This window comes from Periophthalmus magnuspinnatus, chromosome 3 (assembly GCF_009829125.3).
Source record: "Periophthalmus magnuspinnatus isolate fPerMag1 chromosome 3, fPerMag1.2.pri, whole genome shotgun sequence".
Lineage (NCBI taxonomy): Eukaryota > Metazoa > Chordata > Actinopteri > Gobiiformes > Gobiidae > Periophthalmus > Periophthalmus magnuspinnatus.
In genome coordinates, this window is record NC_047128.1 from 21,884,114 (window position 1) to 21,902,483 (window position 18,370).

The following is an 18,370-nucleotide window of genomic DNA, read 5'->3' on the forward strand; positions in this document are numbered from 1 at the left end:
ACATTTTCTTTGCGGTACTGGAGAATTTTTGTTATTTTTTGGCTCTATGATTTAAGCCGCAAAAGATTGAATAAGTGACTCATTACAGATGCAAACTAAGTGCTAAAGTGTTTCATTCTGCTGTTTATTTATTGCAGCTCATAAATGGGCATAAATTAGTTGCAATATTATCGTTTATCTTCTATATTTATACCAGTAATATATCGAACTTCCAAATTTGTTATTGTGACAGGCCTATGTAACATGACCTGGTGGTGCGACTTGCTCGTCTGAATGGAGATCGATAGGTTTAATGCCATAGTGTGGAGCATTTTGGGCAAAGCAATACAATCTCCAGATGACTCCAACAAGATAAAATACCGGTCAGATCCCTTGTGTGTAACAACATGACTTCAAAAATACTACAAAAATATTAATTTATAGTTGTATGTTCACATAAATTCATTTAACCTTTGACCTAAAATGGTTGACATTACCGATCTGCAGTCTTTATTTTTGTTTTTCTTGTAACTGATTGAAACGCACTTTATTTGTGAATGAAAATAGCTTTTTTAGGGAGCACAAAATCCACTCAAGTTAGTTTTTCATTGCTGACCACGGGGTGAAAAACTCCAGGAATCGTTTGTGGTAAAACACTGAAAAAGTCCAAAAGTTCCTTTTAACTTTCTAATGCAATCGACTCTCTTGATAACACCGTTACCTTGTATGTACTTGTCCCTCCTTTCACTATGCCTCTTCAAAACACAATTCCAATTCTCCACCAATATGGAAACTATTACGTTGTATGTTATTCTTCATTACACCAGCAGGAATTCAACTTTGCAAGCTACTCCCTCACACGCTCAAACAATCTCTCAAAGCATGTACAATCTCACCATAATAACTCTAATATGAAATTATCAAACCATCACTTTTATTGCTTCTAATACATGTGAAAAGTTTCCATATGAGCTTGTAGCGATGCCAAAACGCCTGCATATAGTTTGTCTGTAACACGGTTTGACAGTGAGGGACGGAGTTGACGTGGCTAACAGGTGCGAGCGATTTAGAGGGGGGGACCGGCTCGACTCGTATGGGGGGCCGGGGTGAGTGATGGTGGGGTATGCGACAGGTAGAGGAGAGGATAAAGCTGGTTGTCTCACTTGGCACGCTTGGCTATAATCAGTGCTGCTGTGTGCGTTTTTGTATATGACCAATGTTCGCAAACTGTCATTCATGAAATATATAGGGTTGAATTCCTACAAAATAAAATATGTTCTATGGAGCGTCAAACTTATTTTATTTTGTAGGATTTTAATACTGATGCATAAAAAAATAAAATAAATTATATAAATAAATAATAATAAATAAAATAACAAATCTAGAAGTTTCATAATCTTTTCCCTTTTTTTTTTTTTTTTTTTTTTTTTTTTTTTTTTTTTACAAAATCAGAACACACACACACACACACACACAAAAACAACTTCTAAAATATATGTCTGAAATCTTCTAAACCACATTTATATAAAGAAATCAAAATAACTTTATTGACACAATTTGGTATGGATTTGTCAATAAACAAACAGAAATAAATATATAAAATAAAAATAAAAACTAAATATATAATAAATAAATACATAGAGTAAATATATCTGCCAATATTTAACCAATTATTGCAATGTGAACCCTCTAAATTCAACCTAAGAACGAGAATGACCCTATCACTCACCCATGCACCAGAATGGGTTGCGTTTACGTGATGTTACAAACTGGCATAAAGTTCAACCTCTTCTTTGACAGCATAAATAAACAAAAGTGAAATTATTTTGTCGCAGTAGCTTCAGAAAACAATGACGTTATGCAACTTTTAAGATGTGATTGTTGGCAGTTAAAAGGATTTTGAGCCATGTGAAGAGCCGACCCCCCCCCCCCCAAAAAAAAAATAAATAAATAAAAAAATTCTAAGGTTCAACATATCAAAAAACATGAATCTCCCATGTAGTTGTACAGCCCCTCATCAAATTCTACAACATGAACGCAATCCATTATGACGCAACCACCTTTATCCCAGTCCTGCTACTTTCAAAGAATCCCCTCCCTGTAGTTATTTAGTTGTACTTCCTGTCTTCCGTTCCCTCTAATATAAACCCATACATATCTCTCCCTCTCTTTCTTCTCTATCCAGTAATTACTCGTCCTCTCCTCTGCTCTGTTTTCTTTTAATCCGCTGCAGACCGTCGTCCAGAGACCCACTTTTGCAGAAATAGAGAAAGAGAGGTTGGGGTCAAGCCGGTTTGTAAAAATTGATTGCTTGTAAAGTGCTAATCAATGGAAACCTTTTCTCTTGGAACTGGAAAATTCATGTTATAACATTTATTGAAAAAGATTCCGGCGTGGTTGGGATGTGTATGCCAGCTGTCCCCTGGCCTGTGTAAAACATCAGCTTGTGTAGAGAGGCATGTTTAACTGTGCATGATAACTTAAGATAGGACTATATATATGGCAGGGAAACAGACAGGGGAACTTTCCTTATAGGTCAATAATACTAGTGATAAAAGGAAGTTGTGGCTTTGATGTTTTAAATTAATAAGTGTTGTTGATTTTTTTTGTGTGGCATGCAAAGGCTACAACAAAATTGTGAAGTAAAAAAAAAATAAAAAAAAAAATAAAAAAAAAATCATAGCAAATTTTGTACCCCAATAAACAGTATGCAAGTAAACTGTCAAATGTGGAAATTTGCATATACATTTAACCATATTAGGATTTATGTGAAAGCAGTAAAAAAAAAAAAAAAAAGAAAAAAAAGTATGAATTATGCAATGCTATTTTCAAACCAAACAGGTCTATTGGATCCAGTGAGATTTTGGTTTTTAATTGTGATTTTGTGTTTATGCTCATTCATTCTTTCAACGAAAAAAATAAATAAAATAAATAAATACATAAATAAAATAAATAAATAATTGTATTTATATTTATTTATTTATCATGTCGACAACTTAAATTCTAAAACTAATTTTCTTACTAGCTTTTAATTCACTTCCTGATTATGGAAGTGCATCAGTGCCACATTTACAAACACATATTCAACTTCTGCATTGAAATTCTGCATTCAAGAATATACACTATCTAAACTACATAAACTTATCTTTCCGAGAGCTGTACCATAACCCTGTTTACTCTAGACCATTTCTCTCTCTCAAAAAAAAAAAATCATATATCATGGCTGCACAATCATGTAAAGGCCAGCGTGTACCATCAAATACAATGTTTTTATACGCTTTGTAATCAGCGTGTTGACTTTCCTACATTACCCAGAATGCCGTTTGATTAAGGTCATGAACTTTGAGTGTCTTGCTCTAATTTGGAATGAATAGGTTGTGTTTATGAATGACAAAGCCACACCTGTTACACAAAGAAAGCCTGACTTCTGCTGCTATTGTGCTCAGAACAGTTGCTTTTCCTCCACCACAATGCCTAAGTATAGATTTAAAATGAGATACGTGATGATATAGATGCCAAGTGGAGATTTTGATTCATTGTAAAAGCGAGACAAAAGGGAAAAAAGTTTGAACAATTGTGCACATTTAACCTCACAATCCGTTTTTTGAAATTTAATCGTATAAAACAATAGATTCCAAAACAAAAATACAATAAAATCAGTGTATCCAAACTGTGAGTATTTCAGTGTTAAGTAGTTTGTATGTGTTGCATATTTCCCGCCATTCCTGACATAACCCTCTCTGTATATGAAAAAGAACAAATTATTCTAAAAGCCAATGTGTCCTTCTAATCTTTTTTCCTACCTATTTTTCAATCAAATCTAAAGACCAAACTGTACCATATGGATAGTAAAAATAAACAGTTCCATTTGATCTTTCTTCCATAAACAGAGAGTGTAAAAAGGGAGGCACTGGTGCTTGAGCGGAGGTACAGAAGGGTCCGTTCTCCCCCCGTTACCTGCAGTGGAGCTGGGTTAAGATTGTCGTGTTGCGTGGCCTCCTCCTGCTGGTCTAAATAAGGCGTGATTGGCATCTCGGTGTCTCGCTCCTGACAGCCTGCCCGTGATGGAGGAGTGGCAGACTTGGTGGGAGTTAATGATTATAATTATTTAGCTTTTTTTACATTGTGGGATAATTATTTAAGAGGTTCATGTAGTCATCGTTGTAATCAGTAAAGAGAGATTACAGAAATCCGCATGCCAACAGATGGCACTTGGCTGTTGTTGTTGTGTGTGAAACCCAGATCTGCTCTATGAGGAAACATGGTGTTTCATACATCAGTGTATGAGAAGAGCTCGAGTATTTAAAAGACTGGAATCAGGAGAGCCATTGGCCAGCGCACTGGCCCACTAACACACATAATACACACTAACACACATAATACACACTAACACACATAATACACACTAACACACATAATACACACTAACACACATACTACACACTAACACACATACTGTCCACTGACACACATACTGTCCACTAACACACATACTACACACTAACACACATAATACACACTAACACACATACTGTCCCCTGACTGTGTAGGCATAACACACATTCTCAGTGTGGGGCCTCAGGGGGTCCACAAACAGCAGACCAAAGACTACTGACCCAGAGACTTTCTCTATCAGCACCAGTGTGGCCTTACATCCAGCTCACACTCAACCCACTTCACACGCAACCCATCCACACACAGGGGCACCCGGGGGCTCACCCTGTGGGTGAGACTCCTAAGACCTTCCCCATTCACAGGATAAGGATCCACAGGTCAACCCTTCCTCACAGCAACCCAGTATCTGACTCTTGTGAAAGTGCTGTTGTGATAAATGATAGAGACCCAGATGAGTCTGAAGTAAAGCACTTGGTACTCGGGTCGACAGAGGAGAACACCATGCAGGCCGCTGGCCTACATTCCTCACTAATTGTATAATTGGAAAAGCTCTCCAAATGAGCAAGCAACCCCCCTCCCCTGACTCACTTCACACCCCTCAGCACACATACAGTACATGTACATGCACGCCCTTCAAAGCAAAGCACAAAAGAGCATTTGGGGAATAATAATAATTTCAAAAAGCGTCCATTATTAATCCCACACACCAGCTCTGGCAGCAGCTAGGCTAGTTAGCACACAGGGCTATGCTCCACACAGTGTTATTTCACTGAAGTGGGCCTGGCAGCTAAAGTTCCAGGTAAAACAGTAAACTCCTCTTGTACATCTCGTCGCTGTGGTAAGGCCTGTGAGTGCTCCTCACTCTCTCCTTTCACCCTCAGCACAGTGCATGGTCCAACAGGATTCACATGTGTATGTCCTGAGCCACATTTACATGGACACAGACAGTGCTCCTCCTCCTCTCTTCTTCCTCCTGTGTGTAACGGGATTGTGGGGTGCCGTTAAAACGAAGCCGTTAATTAATGCTATTGATCAGCAAAAAAATTGAGGCAAATGTGATTTGCATACAGCCTGAGTGATCAATGCATTAACCGATTTTTTCTCCCTCTGAAATCAGATTTCCTGAGTTTTCAAAGTGAGAGAGAGAGTTCAGACTAATGTGGATCGATTAGCCTCTCTCAGACAAGAATACAAAGCGTTTTATTAGCCGCTGAAGGGTGAGCCATCCAGACGCAAGACATGCTTTAACCTTATGTTTTTACGGCTTACTTGAATAAGAACACAGAGCTGCAGCCTCCGCCTCTTCAGCTCTTTTAAACACTGCCTTCTTCACATCTTCTTTTGCACATATTGTAGATCTGCAAACATGGTAATAAAGTGATATTTCTCCAGGGCCAAACAAAATCTGTTTTCTAAAATGCACCGGTGTAAAAAAGCAGAAGAATAAACATGACAACAACAACAACAACAACAAGGGCACGGAAACACGCACCAAACACAAGAGGTGTTAAAAAAGCAATATGTTGCTTTTCTCTCTCTCTCCCCTCCGTCAAGAGCAGCTTATTATAGCGTATTGATTTATAAAGCTTTAAATGTGATCCTCCATGTCCAAGTCAAGGGCAGGGAGTGAACAGGAGCGAGGGAGGAGAGAAGAGAGAAGAGGAGAGAAAGAACATAGGAAGGAAGGAAGAAAGAAAGAAAGAAGAGAGAATGAGAGGAGTCCACGACATGGGGAAGTGGCAGCAAGGCATTTTCAGAGGCGCTCGGCAACACAAAAGGGTAATTGTTTTAGCCCAGATGTTGCTTTCGCACAACAAGCAGGATACAATGTTCCTACTGAGCTGATGAGCCCAATCAGTGAAATGATTAAAAATTGATTTTGTCCCTGTAATTACAGTATGTAAACTACTTAGCCGGGATTGCAAAGGAAGTGATTTTCTAATTACGTATATACTCTGGTGTCTAATGATTGGTTTTTTGAAGTAATGAAGAGAGGGTCCTAACGACTCCACTGTGTTCTGTTGTTGGGGGGAGGACGGGGGGAGGCGGGGGAGGATAGTTAGGGCAAGGCAGCAGGATACAATGCAAAAAAAAAAAAAGAAAGGAAAAATGACGATGGGAAGGAGGGAGGGGTGGATGCAATTGAATTTTTGCCAGGCTGTAGCACGCTAACACACGCTAACACACGCTAACACGGGGGCTCTGTGTTGTTGGTTAGCATGGGATCTGGAAGGGTAAATGGGGGCTGTGACTTCTCATGGGGGTGGCCAGGTCCGGACCAGTCCCGGCAAATGTGGAACCGGCAATTAGATAGAGCCCTCCTCCCCCGGGGACGAGAGGACCGGGATGAACTGGAGAATTAAACGTGACGGAAGGGTTAGGAAAAGCCGTTAGCGTAAAGACCTGTGACCAGATAGGGTAGATTTCATTAACGAACTATGCCTCGATGAGAGAAACACGCAATTCAACAGTTACAGTTGTGCAAATAGTTTAGATTAGGTTATTGACAATGTGTTCGTCCAGTGACCAGAAGGTTGCAAGTTCAAACCTCGCTTGAGCGCTACTGTCATTGTGTCCTTTGGTAAAACATAACAACACAAAAAAAGTACAAGTTCACAATGTTTTAACCGGGGCCGGCAATTAGATAGAGCCCTCCTCCTCCTCCGGGAACGAGAGAACCAGGAAGAACCGGAGAATTAAGAGTGGCGGAAGAGTTAGCAAAGTCGTTAGTGTAAAGACCAGATAGGATAGATTTCATTAACAAACTCAATGAGAGAAACATGCAATTCAAGAGTTACAGTTCTGCAAATAGTCTAGACTAAATTATTGATAATATTTGTTCACCCACTAACCAGAAAGTTGCCAGTTCAAACCTTACTTGAGGTGTCCTTTGGCAAGACAGAAACTAAACTAAACTAAATCAAAACTAAGTACAAGTTCACAATATTTTGACCAGTTGTGGCAAATGTGCAACCCGTAATCGGACCTCACTTGAGCGCTACTGTCATTGTGTCCTTAGGCAAGACACTTCACCCACTTTCTAGTTATCACATTGGTTGGTCCGGCGTCCGGCATTCAAAACCTGACCAAATAGTTGTCAGTATCAGTTCAATTGGATTGTACAGCAAAAAAGTGAAGTTTAAAATTCTTACACTTCCACATTTTTTTCCCTGCATTTTGTCTATACCTCATAAAACCACCTCTCTCGTGTCACTCCTTTAAAAAAATGATCTTGAATCTTGTCAGACAAGCATTTTTCTGCCTCTCCATCTTGTCTTGCTCTCCCTCGCCGCTCCTCTCTTTACCTGTCAGCCGCCATTTGAAGTGGTGTCAGTGATTTGACCCTTGACCCCTGCTGCAAATTAGCGTCAAAACACTACATCCTCTCCGCGCCGCTACATGGTGCAGCTAACGTGAAACGAGTCAAGTCAGTCTATCAGTGGAAAATACTGAGATAAGCTTACAGGGTCACGGAACAAGTAAAGAGCCTTTCAATCATTTGGAACTGAATGTGGTATTGCAATATTTTTTTGTGTATTCGTAGTGACTTGTTTTAGGGCTGTTCCATATATCACAATCTAATCAAAATTGCGATTTGGGTTGGATCAATTCTCAAACCACAAAGGCTGTTTCGAATATCCTCTGCAACAAACAAGTCCAAAAGTCTTGTTGTACCTGTAGTTTAGAGCTCTACAAATGTTCCGAAATGCTTTGAATACTTGCATTATTCATATTTCAATAATAAGAAAAATTGCAATTCAGTTTTTTTTCCCATCATGCATCCCTAATCCCACCCTGTTTGAGAAGCACTGACAAATCAACAAGTGATCTGGTCGTCTGCTTAATGCACATTACGCAAATGAGTTTCAATCGCTATGTTATTTTTGGTAGAGTAGTCGTCCTATAACATAAAGGTCGACGGTTCAATCCCAGCCCCTACTTTTGTATACTGTTGTTGTGTACTTCGGCAAGGCATCGGCATCCATCTTAGTCACGCTTTTCCACCTTGAAGACCCTCAAAGCGCTTTACATCTAGGAACCTTTCACTCATTCACACACACACGTTCATACACCAGTGTACGCAGACACTACGGGCGAGGTGGGTTAAGTGTCTTGCTCAAGGACTCGACAATATTCATCTGTGGGAGCTAGAATCGCACCGGCAACCTATGGCTCGGTGGATCTGACCGCCAATCATGTTTATATTTAGAGCGGGATTCGAACTGCCAACATTCAGATCAATAGGCAAAGGCTCTACTGTTTCCATTTGCTTAGTATAGTTATTATATCTATTTATTCCAAAGTTTTTATCTTTTTAAATGCTTTTTTCAGTCACATTTAAGTTCTAGAAGTGACCAAGATATATTCGAAATAAAAACATCGCCAGTCGCTTATCTACACTGCTATGCACTCAATATTTTATCAACTTTTACACAGTGGAGAAATAACAAAATTGAGGTTTTGTGAACATTAATAAGTGACAGAAAGATATAGACAAGCCCGGGAAGAAAATGCTTTTTACACAACACCAGTATCACCAAGTCTACTCCTCTGACACAGCTGATTGTAAGAGAAGCCGATAGCGCAGCCAGCGTAGCCCTTTAATAATTCATTTAGTTAGGCTATGATCTATCATTTTGTACCTTTTGACATGCGATATTGAAATTTAATATTACATCAATACAAATGATGTATTGCCAGGCATTTGCAGTGGGGATTGCAAAAGGGATCTGGTATTTTTTACTTTCCTTTATACTTTCAGCTCTCCAAAAGCTACATTGTACTCTGTCGAATGTCAAGAAAACGAAAAAAAAAAAAAAAAAATCTGTCTTCTTTAACCCTCGCCTTTGATATGTGTGTTTAAAAATGACAAGTTCAAACGCTACGGCAGCCAGACTCGGAAGCTCGCCGAGTCAAGAGAGGATTGGGGAGAGAAAGTGGTAGAATGGAACTGTGGCAAGAAACGGGGGGCGATTATGACAGGGGGGGCAGAGGGAGTCGTCAGCCATGTCGAGTTCTTTGACACGGCTCTTTAGTGCGTTCAAATCCCACAGGCAGGGAGAGCAGAGGAGAGGAGGGGAGCGGAGGAAGACGCTGGGCGGGGGTGGGGGGGGGGGGTATGGGATAGGTGTAAGCGAACTAAAGGCAGAGAGCAGCCGTAGAGATAGAGAGGCAATGATAGTAACGGAGGCCTTTTGTCAGTGGTTGTTAGATTATACGTGTCAGAGAGGAGGATTTCCCCAGTACTAAACGTCAAAGAGCTACCGGGAAAAATGTGAGGGGAGAGAAAGGGACTAAACTACTTGTGACAGGTTTGGGAATACACTGGATGGAGATATTATGTGTTGGAACAAATGGTAGAAAGAGGCGTTTGAGTCAAGGAGATATTGCAGTTTCTTAGTTTGATGATTTATTAAAGGGAAGTGAATTAAAAATATAAGATAGGGATTATATATATTATTATGCAAATTAAAGCCCCACTGCATAACCTTAAGACAAAAAATTTAGTTGACTCTTACTTTGCCTTGATTGTCTCCATGTTAATGTTTTTGCTTGGGATATAATATTCTGCAATGGCATAAAACGTATTTATCTCCATGGAGAATGTTCCAAAGTATCGAATCATACAATAAGCAACAATTTATGTAACCGATTTTAAGACAGATCGTATTTTCAGAATTACAGTAGTATTTTTTTTCCTTATTTTATTATTTGTTTGTTTTTTATTATTTTATTGTTTTATTTTTTTCCTTATTTATTTATTTTTTTAATCAAATTTTTCTGAATTTTTTTCTGAAGTTTTAACATTCATTTTCTTTATTTTTTATGTTTTTCCAAGCATTAGTGTGTATAGTGACGACTCCCGTTAGCTTTTAAAATCTTATTTATCTATTATTGCATTTTACATCATATTGGTCAATAAAGTATAGCTCAGAATAAAAACAAAAAACTGAGTAATTGTAAGCAACATTTCAAACCAGGCCACATTTTAAATCTGCATAAGCGCCCCATCCTCTAGTACATGAATCACCGACATTAGAATTTTGCATTTTCTTCCTCCCACGTGACTAATACGAGCTACTACCACCATCTCTTATTTACGTCCATGGCACATCCACAGTACGTGCGCGTAAACAAACTTCTCCATGTCACAAATGGTTGGTGTGAACATCTCCTAGCACCACTTGTTCATCACTGTCTCAGCCATATTTGTGTAGGGACAATATGGCGGCGTGATTACATCTAATAGTGTTGATGATGATTACAACAGCCCGTCAAATCATTCTCCATCCTGACGCGCTTCCTCTCCAGGCGTAAATATATTTTAGCAGACACATGAAATCCACCGCGTAGTATTTTGTTTTTAATTTATTTATTTATCGGATGATTCAGAGGAGCTGACCTGCTAGCGTGTGTTCGCTACAATCATGAATCCGCTCAAGTGAAGTGACGTGCATGGGGTTGTGTCATTAGCATTGCGTCGGTCTATTAGCATTATGTATTTTTGCTACTGATACGCGGATGCTAGTCTTTTAGCAATTCGGAGGATAGCGAGGTGATAGTGTGCGTATGAGATGTTCTTTGTTCCTTTTGATAACACTTGAAATTTCCGGTGGTTTGTTGGTTTTGTTGATGAGAAACAATGAGTATGTGGTGATAATTTAGCCTAGCTTTCTACAGTTTAGCAGAGATAAAAGTAAAGTTTTCTTTGAGTACTCACAGTTTGGCGTCTTCCTTAGCTTTATGCTGCATTTTGTATCAAAGGATTGGGCAAATTCAGAGGACAATTCTTATTTTAAACAGTTTGCAGTGATCCAAAGTTATTCCTCACTTTCCTTATGCATTCTGAACATTCTAATTATTCACGGAGATCATAATTTTCAGAGGCCAGAGTATTCGCTGTGACAATAATGCTAACAACAACTAGCATGCTAAGAGCCCACTGACATTACTTCCTGGTTTGCGAACAATAAAAATGCTTTATAATTGGATACAGACAGCATAAAGCAGTCTTATTTTGACCCTAAGAACTGATTTTACGGTGTATCTGTACTAGGTCCACTTTTTTACTTTATTACATGTTACAACAACTAGCATGCTAACCGTGCATTTGTATTTGTTTCTGGTTTGGGGACGATAGAAACACTTTATAATTAAATACAGACAGCACAAAGTGATCTCATTTGATGCTAACTGTTTTTATAAAATATATGTACTGGGGCAACTTTTTAAACTGCATTACATGAACAAAAAGTCACATACAGCCCTAAAACTATAATGCTATCACAACAACTAGCATGCTAACTGCGCATCAACATTACTTCCTGGTTTGTGAATGATGTAAATGCTTTGTAATTAGATGCAGACAGGACAGAAAGTGATCTCATTTTGACCCTAACTTCTCTTATAATATATCTGTACTGGAACAACTTTTTAAATTGCATTGCATGAACAAAAGAAAAAAGAGGTACACCCCCTTTAACTCTAATCTCTCCTAATCTAATCAAAGCACCAAACCTGCAACACGTTTATTTTTCATTTTTAATCCTCTACATCCTGTGGGCGCGTTGACCTTTCTGCCTGCCCTGACACTGTCCTGTACATGTCGGAAGCGTGCCATGCTGCAAGGGTGTCTGGGTATGTTCTCCGCAGGGGGGGGGGCAAGACGCTGCGCGAACCAGGGCCAGGGAGGGAATGGCTTTCTTGGGGTTGCTTTGGGTCGTGGTGTGCCTCCCCTCTCTCCTGCCTTATGTCAAGCCTTCATTATTCCCGGTGCCAAGGTCCTGACCTGCTTCACCAGATCTGCACCTGGCATTGTCCACAGAAAAACCAGTGTGGCGTTTGGTAAGGTTTAATAAAACAGCCTGTTGGCAACCTGGAAGCTTGTAACGTTGCCACAGCTACCACGTGCACTATGTTCGTTTAATTAATTAAGACGCCCACGCACTGTAAATATTTGATATTTATGTGTAGTTTAGTCATGGAGAGGATTAATTTGCGGTGAGGTGACTTAAAAGGTGCAAACAAATTAGAGGTAATATTAACAACACTTACAATATGACCTTATGTGTGTATTTAAACACTATTCATTTTAACTAATCATTTAAAACAAGCGCACGTATGCTGGCATCGTACTTACGGAGAGTTATGGTTGGATAGAATGGCAGTGGGAGTGTAACATATAAAGGAAATGGATTCTGGACTGAGAGCACATTAGAAAAGTTACATAGTGCACCTTTTATACACAAAAAGCATCTAATTGCACTTGACACTTGCGCTTTTAATCATGTTATAATGGTGTTCGCTCATGATTGGCTTATCCAAAGTTGAATTTCAATGTTTAAGTAATCCTGTATTGTCCTATATTCAAGGTTTGCGTGCTCAGAAAAGTCCCGTTTTGACCTACCCCTATCTCCGCCTACTTTACGTAACTACTGAAATTACAATAAATACAAATCTGACTCTCCAGGCCATACATCTAGGGTTCAAAAGTATCAAAATCTAAAATCGACTTACGCTATAGTACCCCAAAAAGCATATACGTATCCTTTAATATTGCCAAATACGCAGCTATACAAAAAAATACAGCATACATTAAAAACTACTGTACCATAAAATATACCAGTTCTACTGCTTGACATTCTCCCTCGTCTCCACCCTCCTCCTGTTCCTCCTCTGAGCCTCAGGGGTGCATGGATCAGGTCAACACCTCAGTGGGAGGGGCTGCGTGGGCCAGGTGACCTTTGCCTGTCATTGTTTAGCTCCTCTCACCTCACCCAGGGAGACGTGAAGGAGCTTAGGCCCTCCACCTGCCACCGCTTTTATTGTGGAACTACTGGAGGCATTGGCTTGGGGCGCACTTGGTCCCATCGTGCCAAAACTGGAGACCTGCATCCAACTAGTGCTGCTATGGCAAATGTTCATATTGGACGTAACTTCGTATATGGAATCCTTAGGGACCTAATCGGATTATCTTGAATATTGATGTGCATTACTAGAAGGTATAGAAGATATTCCACACCCCACTATACAAATTCCCATATTTTCCAAAAGCTGTATCCATAGTTCTCTTCATTTTTATTTTGGTAAGAAAAAAAAAAGTTATACAATTTACTGGAATTGAGAATATTTGAGTAACTGTGACTTATAAAGCAGAAAATGGCTATGTAATAACTTAATATATGGTAACCCAATAAACACGTTTTACTCCATACAGTATATTGTCGAAGCAGCTATGTTAATATGCAATCCAATGATATTACCTTGATCTTTTAAAAGGCATTTTGTTTCATGAGAGCCATAACAAAGCAACTCGCAAATTCATCCAATCAGAGACAGTTGATTAGAGCTACAAGGAAGGAACTACAGTACCTGTGGCTATCTCCGAAAGTTGTTTCTCGGTTGTCATGGTTTAACATCAGAGTGAGAGAAGGGACTAAGTTCATTCTCAGTTCATTCTCAAACATGTTCATCACTTCATGGATCCTTTAACATGTGGAAAACGATAAATCTTCTTATTCCAGGGAGAGGCAAGAAGCTTAATGACACACAAGCAACTACCTTTATTGTTCAAGTACTGTGGCTATATTGGCCTGAGGCGTTTTGGTCCAGTCATGCCAAAACCTAGAGACTTAGATCCAACTAATGCTGCTCTAGCAAATGGTCACCTGATCAGATTGGAAGTAACTTTGTATTTAGCCTCTTCAGGGACGCTATGGAATGGCCTTAAACTTTGTTAGTTGTAATATTACTGGCACAAGACCAGCGGAGAAGCAACTCGGAAACAAAGTGAACTCAAAGTGACTTCCGAATGCGATTTGCGTTGCACGGAGAGATAAATCAAATGTTGCTGCAGTGAATAAGGTGCGGGAGCTGAAATGAAATACCCAAATGCTTCCTCTACCGGGGCCTGATTGAGTTCAGGTGGCTCAAAGTGTCTCACCCAGGGCTAGTTGTCAGTGAAGGATCTGCTGTCTGCGCACATAGGGACGGCCTGTGCGCTGGGGGGCTAACTGAACATTGCGCGCATTGCTAGCTATGACGGATGTTTGTGCGAGCTGCGTTTGGGGGGACGGGCCTTTGACACGCTCCATCTTTCAACGGCAAGGTCTGAGCGAGAAATGAAGATTGATGCGCACAACTGTCCCCGCATCCCGCCGCGCCCGTCGGATACGGGCATTACCGTTCACACCTTAGCATGACATGTCTGCACTTGCGATCTGACTTTTTTCTTTACGTGCGGGGGGCTCCTTTCTGTGTTATTAGAACCACGTGATGTAATTGCGTTTGATCTCCGAATAAACAGGGGATCAGTCTATCTAGCGCGGTGGTGATGGCAGATGTGATGGACGAGCGCATTAGCGGCGAGGACAACATTAGATTTGCTCAAAATTATTGATCTTTTGTTTGCGAGCCAAGTCGGCGATAAATAACAGCGCACGGGAGATGTGACTCATTATCACGGTGCCAAAAGCGCGACAGACCTCACTCCTTCCCCCTCTCTTGTCCTCTTCCTCTTCCTCCTCTCTTTGCGACGCACAAACCAATTTCATCTGTTTTTAATCCCTTCTTCTTTTCGTCTCTTTAAAGCCAAGCCTCGCTGTCACTATCTGATTCCCTTAAAATTTTAATCCCCCTGTGATAACCCTGTATTATTGCACATTACGCACAGCAGACGGACACGCAAACATCCACGCACACACATACCGTTTAGTCCGTCTCTGCCTGTTTTATTCCTTTTACCTTCTTAGTGAAGAAAAAATCCTTTTATCACACAATGGGTAATTTATATCCATTACCAGCGTTTTCAATCCTTTTCAGCGCGCCTGTCACCGCCGTTGGCACACTCGTGATTAATGTGATCTAATAATAGTCTGCCATTATATTTCCTTTAGTAAAACATGTACCAACATCCTATTCAGCTCCTCCAAATTCATTGCCCCTTAAAATATTTTCCCCTTTTCGTTTGAAAGACGAGATTGCAATTTTTTTTTTTTTCTGCCGGCGTCTGTGAGGTGTTAAATGTGTGTGTGTGTGTGTGTGTGTGGTATCGGTCTATTTAAGAGAAGGATGGGAGCTGTCTAATTCAGGTGACTATGCGGTCTTCACTTTGCTTTTAAGATGATAGGGCAGTGGGTGTTTACGATGAGAATCTTGATCATCACTGTTGACGCTTGATACGACTGACTTTGTAGTTTTTCAGTTTTGATCTTTGTAGGCGTTTTCGGGGTTGCGTAATTCATCGCAATCAAATGGGAATTGTTAGGTTCTGTAGCATGTCCTCTTCAAACAACTTCGCTATATCCTGTCAGTTTTCTGGAAAAGGAGTTGAAAAAGTAGCGGTAGTTTAGACTTCTTCAAACCTGTTCTGAAACGCGTGAGATTCTCGCATTTGCAGTTCATATTTACAGTCTCTGCAATCTGAATACTCATTGTAAACTTTTAATTTCAAATCTAATCTTATCGCAGTTCTTCTGAATCATTTCAGTTATACTTTTTGAATTGTTGAGTCGTCCTACTGTTCGGCTAGACTTGGTACTGTAAAAGACGTTCACGACTTGCACTCAAAATGTGCGCTGTAAATGAAATTATGAAAAAAACCAATCATCCTTTTTGCGTTTTTATTCGTGCAGCTCTACCTTTTATCTAGATCTGATGGTGTTCTGTAAAAACGCCTTAATGACTTGAACTTTGAATCCAGGTTGCGCAGTGCACCTGCTCTTAAGGAGGCCACCAGGGCACATCTAAAAATAGGACCTTACCTGTTCTTAGACCTCGCTTTATACTTTATGTGCTCTTGATATTTTTGCATAGCTATCTTCCTATTGAATACGATGAACTGCATTTTACGTTTGACCAAAATAATCATCGGTAGGGCTGGACGATTGGGTAAAAACATGGAACATTGCGATTTTTCTGATTCGCGTTATCAACCTTACCAGAGGAATAGACAAAAAGACTATGGGACATATTTGAGAACATGTTTGTACAAATCTAAACTACAGGATTAGCCGGATTTATGCGGAATACAACAGCATATTTGGTTGTTTGTGAAGATACTTAAAAATTTCAGCTTTTGCGATTTGCTAGGTGCATTCAAATTGCAATTTCGATCTGATTGTGATAAATCTTGCAACCCTAATCATCAGAAACCACTCAAAAGATCTATTGTGCCATTGCATCTCTGGCTTTTTACAATAACGTACGTTGAATCTTTTGCAAGCATATGGCACCAAATAATAAATAAGAGTAATTAAAGCGATTCCCATAGTCATTTCTGTATTATTGCAATTATCGACTTCAGCTTGACTTCATTATATAGAAGGCCACTTATTAAAAGCGTGTATTTTAGATGTTTTATTAAATGTTTACTATTATGAAGTAGAATGAATCAATCCGAAGCACAATTAAATCTAATTGGTTGACGAGCAGACAATGTTGTGTAGAATTTCCTGCTCTGAAACAACAGCAGCTTGGCCGTAAAATGCAAACATTCACAGTAATTAAACGTAAAGGCAATATGCTGCTAGCTCCAAGGTGATCAGATAAGCACAATGAACAGACACCCATATGTATTTTGTGTTTTCTTTCCTGGGGTGGACAGTATATACCGACCAGTATACATTATTTTTAGATTTGTGTGTACTTTTTATGTACAAATCTACAACTTAAGTACTTTGGAGGTGATATTGCTTTGCCTGAAATGTTCTACAGTATAGTATTAACATATTCATTCAGTGATGGGTGTTTTTATTGCTCAGAACATGCATTTTTGGGTGAGCTGGTTCACCTATCCATAGATATGACTCGTTACTTGGCCCTACTGCCTTTTATCCCACATGAATGCATTTTGCAAGTGGAAAGTCAATTTTTTAACTTTACAACTGTACTACAATGTGTTGGCGTTGTTGTACATTTTAAAATAATGATATCCTCGTCCACAAATATGGGTTAGAAGATTGGATATGGTATTGGCTGGAAAAAATGTTGAATTGAACTGTTGAGTTTAGATGGGCGTGATTGACAGGTGGATTAGCCAATCAGGGACGCACATGATCAATCAGTTTCAAAACAAATATGACTGCTTATGAGTAAAAAAGGATGGAAAAAAAAATCATCAGACCATTCTTCCAGTGCTAGTTCAGGTGGGCAGAGGGCAGGGCCAGTGGTTGTGTGTGTGTGTACACGTGCCGAGGGGGAGGTGGTCCAGCTTTGGGCATGGCTCGTTCCCAGCCGGGCATCCTGAGCCAGTCTGCCACTCACGGGGCACGCTTCAGAAGGGGGAGGTGCCAGCTCGCTCACGTGCACGCCGCTGTGACCATGTGCACACGCATACGCACACACGCACACACATGCGGAAGGGTCCTGGCTCCCTCCCACAAACAGAGTTAACCCTTTGCGGGCTTTCAGACTTGTATCCAGGATGAACAGGTGGTCTCACAAAACATGGGCATCAATTTCCTCATGACTTATCCCACTGTGTGTACTGTGAGTGTGTGTGTGTGTGTGCGTGTGAGGGGAGGGGGGCCAGACAAAGACAGAGAGGAGAGAAAAAAGGGTGCACTTGCATATAGCTTCATGCAGAATGTGAGGTGTGTCTTATTTAGAGTACCGCGGAACTGACGAGTCAAAGTGGGAAAGGCAAGGTGTGTCTTCAGGTTGGATCTTTTTGGATGAAAAAGCTTAAAAGCCGGTAAAGTTATTTGAAATACACAAACACTTGTCCAAAACCAGAATAATAATTATATTTTCTATCACCAGCTGCCCTGTGGCCGCTGATCTGTGCCTCTCCAACCACCACCACCACTCAGATCTGCATTGTAAGCAAGATGGTTGTGGGTGAAGTTTCTTGCCCAGTGACGCATCAAAATCTGGCAAAGCTAAGACGTAACCACCAACTTTCTCTCTACTAAGCCACTGTCACAGAGCAAAGCATCATGGTCTATGTAGTTCTCATATTTTGGCCTATGCTCCAACAAAACAAGGCTTTGGTCAA

At 40.1% G+C, this 18,370-nt stretch overlaps 1 protein-coding gene across 2 annotated transcripts in view; it reads left to right on the plus strand.

The window, feature by feature from the left end:
- Positions 1-18,370, plus strand: part of znf536 (zinc finger protein 536) — a 294,307-nt gene that overhangs the window by 45,870 nt on the left and 230,067 nt on the right. The window lies entirely within an intron of this gene.